Source organism: Poromitra crassiceps (assembly GCF_964638095.1).
Source record: "Poromitra crassiceps genome assembly, chromosome: 19".
Lineage (NCBI taxonomy): Eukaryota > Metazoa > Chordata > Actinopteri > Beryciformes > Melamphaidae > Poromitra > Poromitra crassiceps.
This window is the reverse complement of record NC_139646.1, coordinates 17,777,714-17,791,446: the sequence shown is the minus strand read 5'-3', so window position 1 is coordinate 17,791,446 and position 13,733 is coordinate 17,777,714. Positions and strand designations below refer to the sequence as shown.

Genomic DNA, 13,733 nt, shown 5'->3' with positions numbered 1-13,733 from the left:
TCATTGCCAAAGCGTCAGGGAAAGACAAGTGAGAAGGGAGGGAAAAATAGGGAGATAGAAATTGAAGCGAAGTGAACGGGTTGCTAAGATGTCCCCAGTGGGCTGTCTGTCTGTCTGGTGACTAAACTCAACTTCAATGGCACATAGCAGAAATATCTCCATGCTGTTAGTGCATGCCAGCCCACACTGATATGATATGGACTCATCTAACTTGACATGATACGCCTCAGAGTGGCTTGAAGGGGCTGCCCCCTGCATCTTGGGTGGCATCTTGGGTGTCTAAGGGCGGCTGGAGCTCAAGAGGTAGAGCGGCTCGTCCACTAATCGCTTTGGATAAAAGAGGTCGGTGGTTTGATTCCCGGCTCCCCCCGTCTGCATGTCGAAGTGTCCTTGGGCAAGACCTGGCCTGAACACAAAATTGCTCCCGTTGGTGTGCCAGCACCCTGCGCGTGGTAACCTGCCGCCATCGGTGTGTGAATGGGTGAATGTACCTAGTACTGACTGTAAAGTGCTTTGGATAAAAGCGCTATATAAATGCAGGCCATTTACCATCTTGTCAGGGCTTGTGTGTGTGTGTGTGTGTGTGTGTGTGTGTGTGTGTGTACGTGTGCGCGTGTGCGTGCGTGTGTGCGTGCGCGCTACAACACGTACACTACAGTAATCCATGCGGAGCTTGTCCAGCGCCACTGACTGGGTGTGTGTGCGCTATAAAAGCCTATGACCTGAACGGTATGCCGGGGTATCATGCTCCCATCATGCCTCTGGGCCTCTGACTGTGCGAGCCAGGCCCGGCCAGGCTGCTGAGCCACACCATAGAGCAGCCAGGCTGCTGAGCCACACCATAGAGCAGCCAGGCTGCTGAGCCACACCATAGAGCAGCCAGGCTGCTGAGCCACACCATAGAGCAGCCGAGCTGGAAGATGTTGTGGGCACAGACAGAAAAGATCCAAGGCCCAGAAACAGATGGATTCTGTGATGGCAACCACAGTGGAAAACACAAACCAACAACCGTCCATATAGTCAGCCCACGCCCAGAATATCAAGCTTAAACCTAATGCCCTCTCCCAGGCCCTGAAATAGACCATGTTCACTCAACATCCAAATGATGAAAGTCTGGATTGTTGTTGTTGCGTCTTAAACTGAATGAACACAATAGTCTCCTGATGTAACTCTAATAAAACCACAATAACCCATTTGGTACATCCCCCCCCAGTGGAAACGTCTTTTCTTGTTGAACTGCAGTCAAACGCTCAGGCAACGTCTAAAATAGGCCGACATGCTCCGGGCTGAGTCAGAGCTGAAGTACATCCTGTGGTGACAGCCGAGCACAGCCAACATGTCCTGAATCAAGCGCTCGCGGGAACAAAAAGGTGACTCATCAAATGTCAGTTAGGAAAAAACTAATAATCTGTCTGCCAATTATATAATACGACGGCGCTGAGGGTGAGCTGTCTTCCGCTAGCGTCAGGCAAATTCACCAGCAGAACATGAATGTTTGACAAGTCTCCAATTTATCTGTTTTTTTTCCTTCTTCTTCTTCTTCTTCTTTTTTGGTCAAGTGAGAGATTTTCACCATAAAAATCCAGACAAAGAGTCAGACGTTATCATGTGGCTGCTGCTGCAAGACACTCTTGCACAGTAGACATGTCTGGGCCCATGAAACATTGCTGCAATTCCAAAATGAAGGCTGGAATCAGGGTGAAGAGGCAACATGAGAAACACACTGCCTCACACACACACACACGCACGCACGCACGCGCACACACACACACACGCACGCACGCACGCACACACGCACACACACACACACACACACACACGCACGCACACACACACACACACACACACACACACGCACGCACACACACACGTACATTAACAATAACAATAGCGCTATTCTAACAGCTAAAATGGGCATGAGAGGGTAATAATTCATGATACATAATTCACTGTAGATGACAGTATAATATGCCAGTAAAGAGCCATATATATAATTAGGGAAAACATGGGCAATAGTGATGAAATGTATAAAATATTGTTTTATGGTAGCTGCAATACTTTGCTACAATACTATTGTTTTATGATCGTCAATAGCTGCTAATTTTAAATCGATTAAACCCGATTTGTTTTGTTTTTATGAAAGAAATGCCCACATACTGTAATCCATTCTAAAGCCATTGTATCATTTGAGTGTATGTGTATAAGCAATTGCATCAGTGGGAAAACCCAAATGTTTTCTTCTTATTTACAGATTAGTTGACTTCTCATTTAGATGCCGGGTTTTAATACCTCACCAATGCTCCACCTGTGACCTGTGTCAACATTCTTCTCAAAAGGAGTAAAACAAAATATGTTCAGAAACATGGGACACACAGATTGGGAGAGAAAAAAAGCTAAAACAGTTCAAACAAGGCTTTGGGGATTTCAATGTCCCAGATAGCGAGAAAGACCTTGTACATATTCCCCTGGAAGACGCGGGACTTGAAGAATACCAACGTTTTATTCACGCACAGACGCAGACGGAACCAATCGGAGTTCTGATTATTACATCATGTTTGGCTAAGATGGCTGCGAATACGCATGTCAAGTTCACAGCTCATTTCGACTGCCTGTCCCACAGCAATAATGTCACTAATAATACTATAGCACTGGTCTATGTACGTGCAATGACCTCGGCCAAATATACATTAGTTAGTTGATGAATAGATAGAAGGACTTACAGTATCGGAGGAACGCTGGATCCCAGTGTCAGAGTTTTGGAGTGAGGAAGGCGAAGCAGCAGCAGAAGGCTTGGAGCTTGGTGGGGCAGAGAATGTGGGCCTAGCCACTAAATGCACTGAACCCCGCCTAAAGCGCTATATTTAACGTAACATATGAAACACATCAGTTTCAGACCCGTGCACTTTACATGGAACTGCTGCAAAAAGGGTCTGAAAAAGTCAGGTTGGAAATTGTCTTTGCATGTGTCTGGGGGTGGGAATGAAGTCTTTCCACAGCAGCCGCAACTTGACTAAATATGTTCGCTTGTCGAATACGGCTAATTATTCTATCAATCTAGGCAAAGGAGCGACAATAAATTCTTCTCGGCTGTTTCTGAGCGAGCCAAACAAAATGTCTACTGGGGTGAAAAAAAAAAAAAAAGTATGCCCCGTTGCATTCAAAAGCTTTGGCAGTGAGCGGGTCTATGGAAAAAAGACTGTTTGCGTAACCGCAGTCCAAATAGCGGCCTTTATTAACCACAAAGCAGGCAGGGCCACGCCTTGTCTTTCCTTCACTACTGCGGTCACTTCCACTTTGGCACCAATCAATCACGTCCTCCACATCTCACGCCTTTGGACAGGAAGTGCTGGGCAGGAGATGCTGAGGAAGACTGCCAAGTCATGGGGGCACATCCTGTGCACCTTTACCCCACCCCATCCCCTCCCCACCCCACCCCACCCCACCCCTCCCCACCCCACCCCTCCCCACCCCCCCGTCCCCTTTTCAACTGGGTAGAGTGGGAAGGAACAATCGTAAAGTGCTTTTCAGTTAGAGACGGACAAAATAGTTCCTGTCGGTTCGATAATAAGGAGAGGCTGCTCACACAGATCAGATGTGCTGGCTAAGGATTATTGCCTGAGAGAAATGATCCTGACAAGTCAAGCAGAATCCTTCTGAAAAAAAGATCCTGTGTGATCGCTGAGGGGATTTGCTGTGTGTGTGTGTGTGTGTGTGTGTGTGTGTGTGTGTGACACTGCTTTTGGTTCATTTTTGTTCAGTTGGAGGATGTATCGATAAATATATATAATCCCCTGCATGTACGAACCTGTTGTTACTGTCTTTTCTTGTTTCTATTACATGTTATTAATATCAATTAGCGTTTGGGCAACAGCAATATAATTGCCATATGCTAACGAATCCATTCTGATTCCGATAACCTTTCAGCCTAATTCTCTGAGTGCCAGTCTTACAACAGAGCTACAAGCTACTGTAACCATCTTTCTTACAACAGAGCTACAAGCTAGCTACTGTAACCATCTTTCTTACAACAGAGCTACAAGCTACTAGCTACTGTAACCATCTTTCTTACAACAGAGCTACAAGCTACTAGCTACTGTAACCATCTTTCTTACAACAGAGCTACAAGCTACTAGCTACTGTAACCATCTTTCTTACAACAGAGCTACAAGCTACTAGCTACTGTAACCATCTTTCTTACAACAGAGCTACAAGCTAGCTACTGTAACCATCTTCCTCACTACAGAGCTACAAGCTAGCTACTGTAACCATCTTTCTTACAACAGAGCTACAAGCTACTAGCTACTGTAACCATCTTTATTTCCGTTGCTTCGACTCACTGCCTCTTTCCCTTTTTCTTTTCTTCCCAGGTCTCTGTCACTCTCTCTCTTACACACACCCACACACGCACACGCACACACACACACACACACACACATGTACACGCACGTGCACACAGACACACACACACACACACACACACATACACACACACACATACACACACACACACACACACACACACACACACACAAGTCAGGCTAGACAGCAAGGAGACTCCATATAATACGCTAACATAGAAGGACTATAGATACAGTGAGGTTGGGAACAACTAATTCGGCTCATTTTCCCATGAAGATCCAAAGTGTAGCTGAGGCAGCACATGATGCCCACCACACACACACACACACACACACACACACACACACACACACACACACACACACACACACACACACACACACACACATGCTATCTCTCTCTCTCTCTCTCTGTGGCGCCTGGCCATTCATTCCCTGCGTGATGTAATCACAAGCCCAGACAGCGAACAGCAGGGGGCTGCAGGCCATGTTGGAGGAGGCGAGATGAGTCTTTATCCTGGAGGAGACATCTTGCTGTCGAGACAAATAAAAAGTGCCACCATCACACAGCACATCTGCTAATGAACACATGAAAACAACCCCCAGCGCACGCGTGAGGTTCGGGGGATAATAACAGCGCGAGGAGGATAACACCCGCCGTTCAGGCTCATGGCAAAGCCATAGACTGTATTAACAATATGGACGTCGTTACGTCGCCACGGTGATGTCACCCACTGCTTTGTGGACTCCCATTTTGAAGGCGTCGGTTTTGGCATTTTGGCCGCTGCTACTGTATGTTGCAGCTCGCGCGAGACCAGCGTTTCCCACAGAGCGACAGCGCCGCCTGCTATTGGTCCGTGATGGATGAACTGTGCGATCACTGGACAGGCGACCTGTCAATCAAGCCCAAAACATTGTTTTTCCATCTATTTCTAAACGGGTGAGTTATATAAAGATTCACCTCCCGACCCCCGTACAGTTGTCATGAAAGGTGAAATTAGCAAGAGACCAAAAACTTTTTTTTTTACCAGGCTGTTTATTCCTGCTATAAAGTCACTCATTTTAACATGGGGGTGAATTGGGATTGACTCCCTTTTGGGGCCAGCCCCAAGTGGCCATTCAAGGAACTGCACTTTTTGGCACTTCCACTTTGGCGTCATCTGTCCAAGCCTGAGGTTGCGCACACGCACGCACACACACACACACACACACACACACAGACACGCACACGCACACACACACACACAGAATCACAGCCTCTTTTCAGCATCAGTGACACAGTTAGGGATCTGGGAATTGAGCGCATTGACTTTGTTCACAGACGTCAGCAAGTGACTCTCTCTCTCTCACACACACACACACACACACACACACACACACACACACACACACACACACACACACACACACTCACTCACTCACACGCAGAACCTTTGAGCATTGTGGTCCTTCCCGAATCCCGATAGTCGTCAAACTCTCCCAAACAATGGCCAATCCAAATAGCCGCCTTCATAAAGCTGCCCCCTGCCAGAGTCGGGGGCGAGCATTTGAAAACAGGGGCCCTTTTCACTGAGATATCACTCAGAGTTTGATAGGCCAATAAATATTTGAGTGGGGAAAAGCTCTCTGAAGAGTTGTTTTATGGTGCTAAATAACAACTCTGGCTTCCAGTCTGGGCTGTAGCAAGACACAGGGGTCTCTAGAAAATGAAATGTTATGTGACTGGGACCTGCCGGGCAACACAAGCTTAAAACATGGCCGTATTCAACCTTGCTTTCTCTTTTAGAACCCCCCCCCCCCACACACACACACACACACACACACACACACACACACACACACACACACACACACACACACACACACACACACACACACACTAAACCCATTCACAAGAAGGAAGCAGTGTTTGAGTGAGAGGCAAAGTGTGCATGTGTGATGCCCAACAAACCCTTCCCTTTGACAAAGCCCTGAGTCTCGTTCTCCTCTCACAGGATAAGCATTCCCAGCTGCTACAAACACAACCAATGACATTCAATGGACGTCACAGATTCTCTCTCTCTTTTCCCTTCCCTCCCTCCCTCTCTCTCTCTCTCTCTCTCTGCCTGTCTGTCTGTCTCCCTCTCTCTCTCTCTCTGTCTGTCTGTCTGTCTGTCTCTCTCTCTCTCCCTCTCTCTCTCCCTCTCTCTCTCTCTCTCTCTGCCTGTCTGTCTGTCTGTCTCTCTCTCTCTCTATCCCTCTCTCTCTCTCTCTCTCTGCCTGTCTGTCTGTCTCTCTCTCTCTCTCTCTCTCTCTCTCTCTCTCTCTCACACACACACACACACACACACACACACACACACACACACACACACACTGGCTAGCCTTGTCTCTTGAGATGGGGTAGCCAGGGAAACTAGGCCACAGACTGGCCCGGTGAGATAGACCAGTTCCAAAACACAGCACAGCAGTGCACAGCTCAAGTCAGCTATGGTCTAGAAAGCTCTTATTACACTACTATAGCATGATGCCAGACAAACTGTATATATACTGAGTAGAGGTCTATTACACTACTATACCATGATGCCACTACTATACCATGAGTCATACCAAAGACTATAAAAATGGGACCCATTGCCTCCCTGCTTGGCACTCAGCATCAAAGGGTTGGAATTGGGGGGTTAGATCACCATATGATTCCCGAGCGCGGCACTGCTGCTGCTCACCGCTCCCCCAGGGGATGGGTTAAATGCGGAGAACAAATTTCGCATCACTCAGGTGTGTGACAATCGTTGGGACTTTAGAAGGTGAGCTCCGCACATCTCTTTTTCGGGCAGGTGCGTCGGACAGGAACAGAATTGTCCATCAATTGTAAACTTGCAATTAGGAATTTATTCTGTGACGTTTCGGTCACCGACCTTTTTCAAACAAATGGTTACAGACATGATGAAGCCGCTTAAATAAGGAGTGGCTGTTCTGTCACAGCCAATCAGAACTCCACACGTGAAGACGGGCTTGCAGCTCTGTCACAAGGCAATAATTTCTAAAAGACATTGACACTGAATTATATATAGAAAAATAATTACTGAATTATATATAGAAAAATAATGGGACTTTACCTTTACCTTTACCAGACAAACTGTATATATACTGTAGAGGTCTATTACACTACTATACCATGATGCCAGACAAACTGTATATATACTGTAGAGGTCTATTACACTACTATACCATGATGCCAGACAAACTGTATATATACTGTAGAGGTATATTACACTACTATACCATGATGCCAGACAAACTGTATATATACTGTAGAGGTATATTACACTACTATACCATGATGCCAGACAAACTGTATATATACTGTAGAGGTCTATTACACTACTATACCATGATGCCAGACAAACTGTATATATACTGTAGAGGTCTATTACACTACTATACCATGATGCCAGACAAACTGTATATATACTGTAGAGGTCTATTACACTACTATACCATGATGCCAGACAAACTGTATATATACTGTAGAGGTATATTACACTACTATACCATGATGCCAGACAAACTGTATATATACTGTAGAGGTCTATACACTACTATACCATGATGCCAGACAAACTGTATATATACTGTAGAGGTCTATTACACTACTATACCATGATGCCAGACAAACTGTATATATACTGTAGAGGTATATTACACTACTATACCATGATGCCAGACAAACTGTATATATACTGTAGAGGTCTATACACTACTATACCATGATGCCAGACAAACTGTATATATACTGTAGAGGTCTATTACACTACTATACCATGATGCCAGACAAACTGTATATATACTGTAGAGGTCTATTACACTACTATACCATGATGCCAGACAAACTGTATATATACTGTAGAGGTATATTACACTACTATACCATGATGCCAGACAAACTGTATATATACTGTAGAGGTCTATACACTACTATACCATGATGCCAGACAAACTGTATATATACTGTAGAGGTCTTATTACACTACTATACCATGATGCCAGACAAACTGTATATATACTGTAGAGGTCTATTACACTACTATACCATGATGCCAGACAAACTGTATATATACTGTAGAGGTCTATTACACTACTATACCATGATGCCAGACAAACTGTATATATACTGTAGAGGTCTTATTACACTACTATACCATGATGCCAGACAAACTGTATATATACTGTAGAGGTATATTACACTACTATACCATGATGCCAGACAAACTGTATATATACTGTAGAGGTCTATTACACTACTATACCATGATGCCAGACAAACTGTATATATACTGTAGAGGTCTATTACACTACTATACCATGATGCCAGACAAACTGTATATATACTGTAGAGGTCTATTACACTACTATACCATGATGCCAGACAAACTGTATATATACTGTAGAGGTATATTACACTACTATACCATGATGCCAGACAAACTGTATATATACTGTAGAGGTCTTATTACACTACTATACCATGATGCCAGACAAACTGTATATATACTGTAGAGGTCTATTACACTACTATACCATGATGCCAGACAAACTGTATATATACTGTAGAGGTCTATTACACTACTATACCATGATGCCAGACAAACTGTATATATACTGTAGAGGTCTATACACTACTATACCATGATGCCAGACAAACTGTATATATACTGTAGAGGTCTATTACACTACTATACCATGATGCCAGACAAACTGTATATATACTGTAGAGGTCTTATTACACTACTATACCATGATGCCAGACAAACTGTATATATACTGTAGAGGTCTATTACACTACTATACCATGATGCCAGACAAACTGTATATATACTGTAGAGGTCTATTACACTACTATACCATGATGCTGCCAGGCAAACTGTATATATACTGTAGAGGTCTATTACACTACTATACCATGATGCCAGACAAACTGTATATATACTGTAGAGGTCTATTACACTACTATACCATGATGCCAGACAAACTGTATATATACTGTAGAGGTCTATACACTACTATACCATGATGCCAGACAAACTGTATATATACTGTAGAGGTCTATACACTACTATACCATGATGCCAGACAAACTGTATATATACTGTAGAGGTCTATTACACTACTATACCATGATGCCAGACAAACTGTATATATACTGTAGAGGTCTATTACACTACTATACCATGATGCCAGACAAACTGTATATATACTGTAGAGGTATATTACACTACTATACCATGATGCCAGACAAACTGTATATATACTGTAGAGGTCTATTACACTACTATACCATGATGCCAGACAAACTGTATATATACTGTAGAGGTCTATTACACTACTATACCATGATGCCAGACAAACTGTATATATACTGTAGAGGTCTATTACACTACTATACCATGATGCCAGACAAACTGTATATATACTGTAGAGGTCTATTACACTACTATACCATGATGCCAGACAAACTGTATATATACTGTAGAGGTCTTATTACACTACTATACCATGATGCCAGACAAACTGTATATATACTGTAGAGGTCTATTACACTACTATACCATGATGCTGCCAGGCAAACTGTATATATACTGTAGAGGTATATTACACTACTATACCATGATGCCAGACAAACTGTATATATACTGTAGAGGTCTTATTACACTACTATACCATGATGCCAGACAAACTGTATATATACTGTAGAGGTCTATTACACTACTATACCATGATGCCAGACAAACTGTATATATACTGTAGAGGTCTATTACACTACTATACCATGATGCCAGACAAACTGTATATATACTGTAGAGGTCTATTACACTACTATACCATGATGCCAGACAAACTGTATATATACTGTAGAGGTATATTACACTACTATACCATGATGCCAGACAAACTGTATATATACTGTAGAGGTATATTACACTACTATACCATGATGCCAGACAAACTGTATATATACTGTAGAGGTCTATTACACTACTATACCATGATGCCAGACAAACTGTATATATACTGTAGAGGTCTATTACACTACTATACCATGATGCCAGACAAACTGTATATATACTGTAGAGGTCTATACACTACTATACCACGATGCTGCCAGACAAACTGTATATATACTGTAGAGGTCTATTACACTACTATACCATGATGCTGCCAGACAAACTGTATATATACTGTAGAGGTCTATACACTACTATACCATGATGCTGCCAGACAAACTGTATATATACTGTAGAGGTCTATACACTACTAGCTTCTGTCACACAAAACAATCCATGTTAGTTGTCACCACGGACTGATTGGTTATGCACCATGATTGGCTGAGGCCTGACCTAGCGCTTAGGGGTCTTTTTCAGCAGGAAGCAGGAAGTGAGGGAGACCTAAAGGAGAATTTCTGTATTTTTCAACCTGGACCTTATTTTTGTAATTTTTTATGTTCAACTAAATAATTATCAGAGCTTTTTGTTTTTAAATTGATGCAGCATTGTGCGAGATCCAGCTGCGTAACAGGCTGGAAAAGAGGCGGATGGGGCATAGCCGCACCGTGCATGTACGTCCTGTAAAGAGCTTACTTTTGCCGCGCACAGGCTCATATCATTATTATATGATACAGAGAGAAATGGAAGCACTTCTATTTACCTTCAACTGCCTGCTCCAATGACTCTGCTAAGCCCTCGCTGCTAAGTCATGGCTAAGTTGATGCTAACACATAGCCCAAACATTGTGCACTCCATTAAGGTGGACTGGCTTTGATTGTGTTAATGAGTAATTTCCCTGGGCAACGAGATGAAGACGGGAGCCAAGATAGTAACTGGAGTGGACAGAAAGCATTTCAAAGCTGGCACCGTATCTGCATAAATTGTACATTAAAGAGTTCAATTCTTTTCTCTTTTTTTTCTTAGAAATATATATTAATGTTTAAAATCATCAACCAATGTCTCTAGAAAATAGAGAATTCAGCCTGTTATTTTATCAACTAAGGATTTAGGTTACCTGCTATCCTACAGCTGTACTACCGTATATCAAATACAATAATGTGTTTTCAACATGTGTGTCTACCTGAAAGGGTCACACTATAGTATCTCTTGAATAAGCTCTTGGTCATTATACAGAAAGCTGGGAGGTTATCCAGTTCCCTCCCGTGTAACCTTGAGCACTTGTGAAGAAAGGAGCAACCGCATAAATATAGAATCCATATGTATACAGTATCCTGCACGTGTCATATTCTAGGCATTATGTTACTTCAGACCTGGGGTGAACGTGGGAATCAAAAATGTAGCTATTTTAAATGGCCAATTGAACAGTCTCTCCCATTATATTCCTATTAGCAATTTCAGTAGCTGTGTGATGTCATCGCTCTGTGAGCTTTAGCAACTTTGGCACATGGTGATCAAATTTTGTGCAATAACTTTTGTTCGTATTACAGTTGGGTGAAATTTGAGTTGGCATTTTTCCTGTAGCAGTGCATTAACAATGTCACGGTTTAAGGTTCAATTCCACTGGGGACACCGCATGTTAAAAATATACGCACGCTCATACATTAAAGTGCTTTTGGATAAACCCATCCGCAAAATAGCCTGGATGTTTACTGTTGTAGGTCATCGCATGCTGTTCGGGGTATGGCAATCTGCCAAATAATTGCATAAACAACCGTGTTCTTCTTAGCATTCCCTCCTTTCACAATGTCGTGTCCAAGTAGCCGACATAAAACAGTGTCAGCTAAGATTATATTGAAATGTGATATAAAATACATGCATGTTTGCCTAATTAGGGGCACGCATATGGCAGGAGCCTTGTGTATTCCTCTTTGCAGAGGAGAATTTGTGTGCTAATTATGTTCACATATCATTAGACCCACGGGGTCTGCGAGACTGTAATTGCATATAAGCAAGATCACGTTCTTTTCATGCTGCTCATTTATTAGGAGCCGTTAATGAGCTGGACTGAGCTCCCAGCAGGGGGCCGTGAGGTGCAGCACCCAACACAGACCCTCACTTAGTACAGATGAGCTATTGATTAACATGGTCACTGAAGGCAAAGTTCAGTCAGATACCTTTCACTGAAGCATGTTTGTCATGTGAGCTTGGTTCCAGAGTGAGATATCCACAGTTTGAGGGGGAAAAGTAACCTATGTGCATTCTTTGAACAGGATTGACAGCACAGCATTAAAATCAAGTGTGTGACACACCTTATAGTAGGTGATTACGCCCTGCTTGGTTGACAAATTTACATAATTTTACAGACTGAATCTTCATGATTTTAAATGTATTAAAGGATCCAACTCAGGTGATGACTTTCAGGTCGAACAGCAAGCTGGGGGGGACAAATTCAATAGTTGAGTATGCTAGAATATTGTGGATACATCATACAGTAACCCACCATTTATGCTACTTTTAGTTGCTGTACAGCATATGAAGGACATTTTTGTCCACGAGGTGTAAGATATATAGCTGTAGGCTATAACAAATAAATGAAACGTTCAATTAAGAAACACTGTGCAGCTAGACGTGAAGTGTGTTTGGCCAAGTCTGTTCGTTCCACTTTACAATGCAACACTCCTCTAGGTTTGATGTTAGTTAATTAATAGCATTTAATTCAATTATTGTGTTTGTTGGTGGTACATGATCATGGGATTTGAAATAAATTCAAATGAAATGACAAAGTATTGCAAATCACATCTCAAGTAGGTTATATGCAAGTCCTCTTTTCCCTAGCCAAAACTACATGAACATGTTATGACTTCCATCGATACCTCCATGACCACACACACACAGTAACACAAAAAAAACATTAAATTCAAACATGATCAGTGCTGTCTTCACTGTCTGATAATAGGGTGTCAGGTGGGATATTGATCTCCAGACATACAAGTCGTCTTAACATGTAGAGGATCCCCTCAGGGGAGCCCATGATGGGGCCATGGGTGATTACCCTGTCTGACTGGACTCACTGTTATGACAGCTAGCCCAAGAAGTCTGTCTTTTGAAACACCGTGGGCCCTTCGCAGAGCAGGCTGCTACCTTGCTGAATACACTGAGCTTGGTTTAGCTGCTGGTGATGAGAGAGGGAGCAGCGGCTAGGCTACATCCAGCAGACGGCAGCGTTTGGACGGCCAGCACGCTGCTGTCTGTGTGGACAGGCCAGAGAGCCGGGGCTGACAGACCGGGGATGGGACAAGCTGTGTAGGGGTAGGGGGACATGCATAAAGGCGAGCCAGCTAGAGGCAAAACTCACGTAATGTTTAGATGGATTGCGTCTCTTCTCCACGTCCACGACTTTCACGTCCAGCACTGTCCGAAACTGCATCTTGATCCTGCAAAGGCTATGCAT

General features: G+C 43.2%; 1 pseudogene across 1 annotated transcript in view; it reads right to left on the bottom strand.

Moving 5' to 3' along the window:
* LOC310793932 (SH3 and PX domain-containing protein 2A pseudogene) overlaps positions 1 to 13,733 on the bottom strand; it is a 51,165-nt pseudogene extending 37,432 nt beyond the window's left edge. The window contains exon 1 of the transcript in view: positions 13,638 to 13,733. The product of the transcript in view is annotated as an SH3 and PX domain-containing protein 2A pseudogene (transcript). The remainder of the gene's footprint in view (positions 1 to 13,637) is intronic.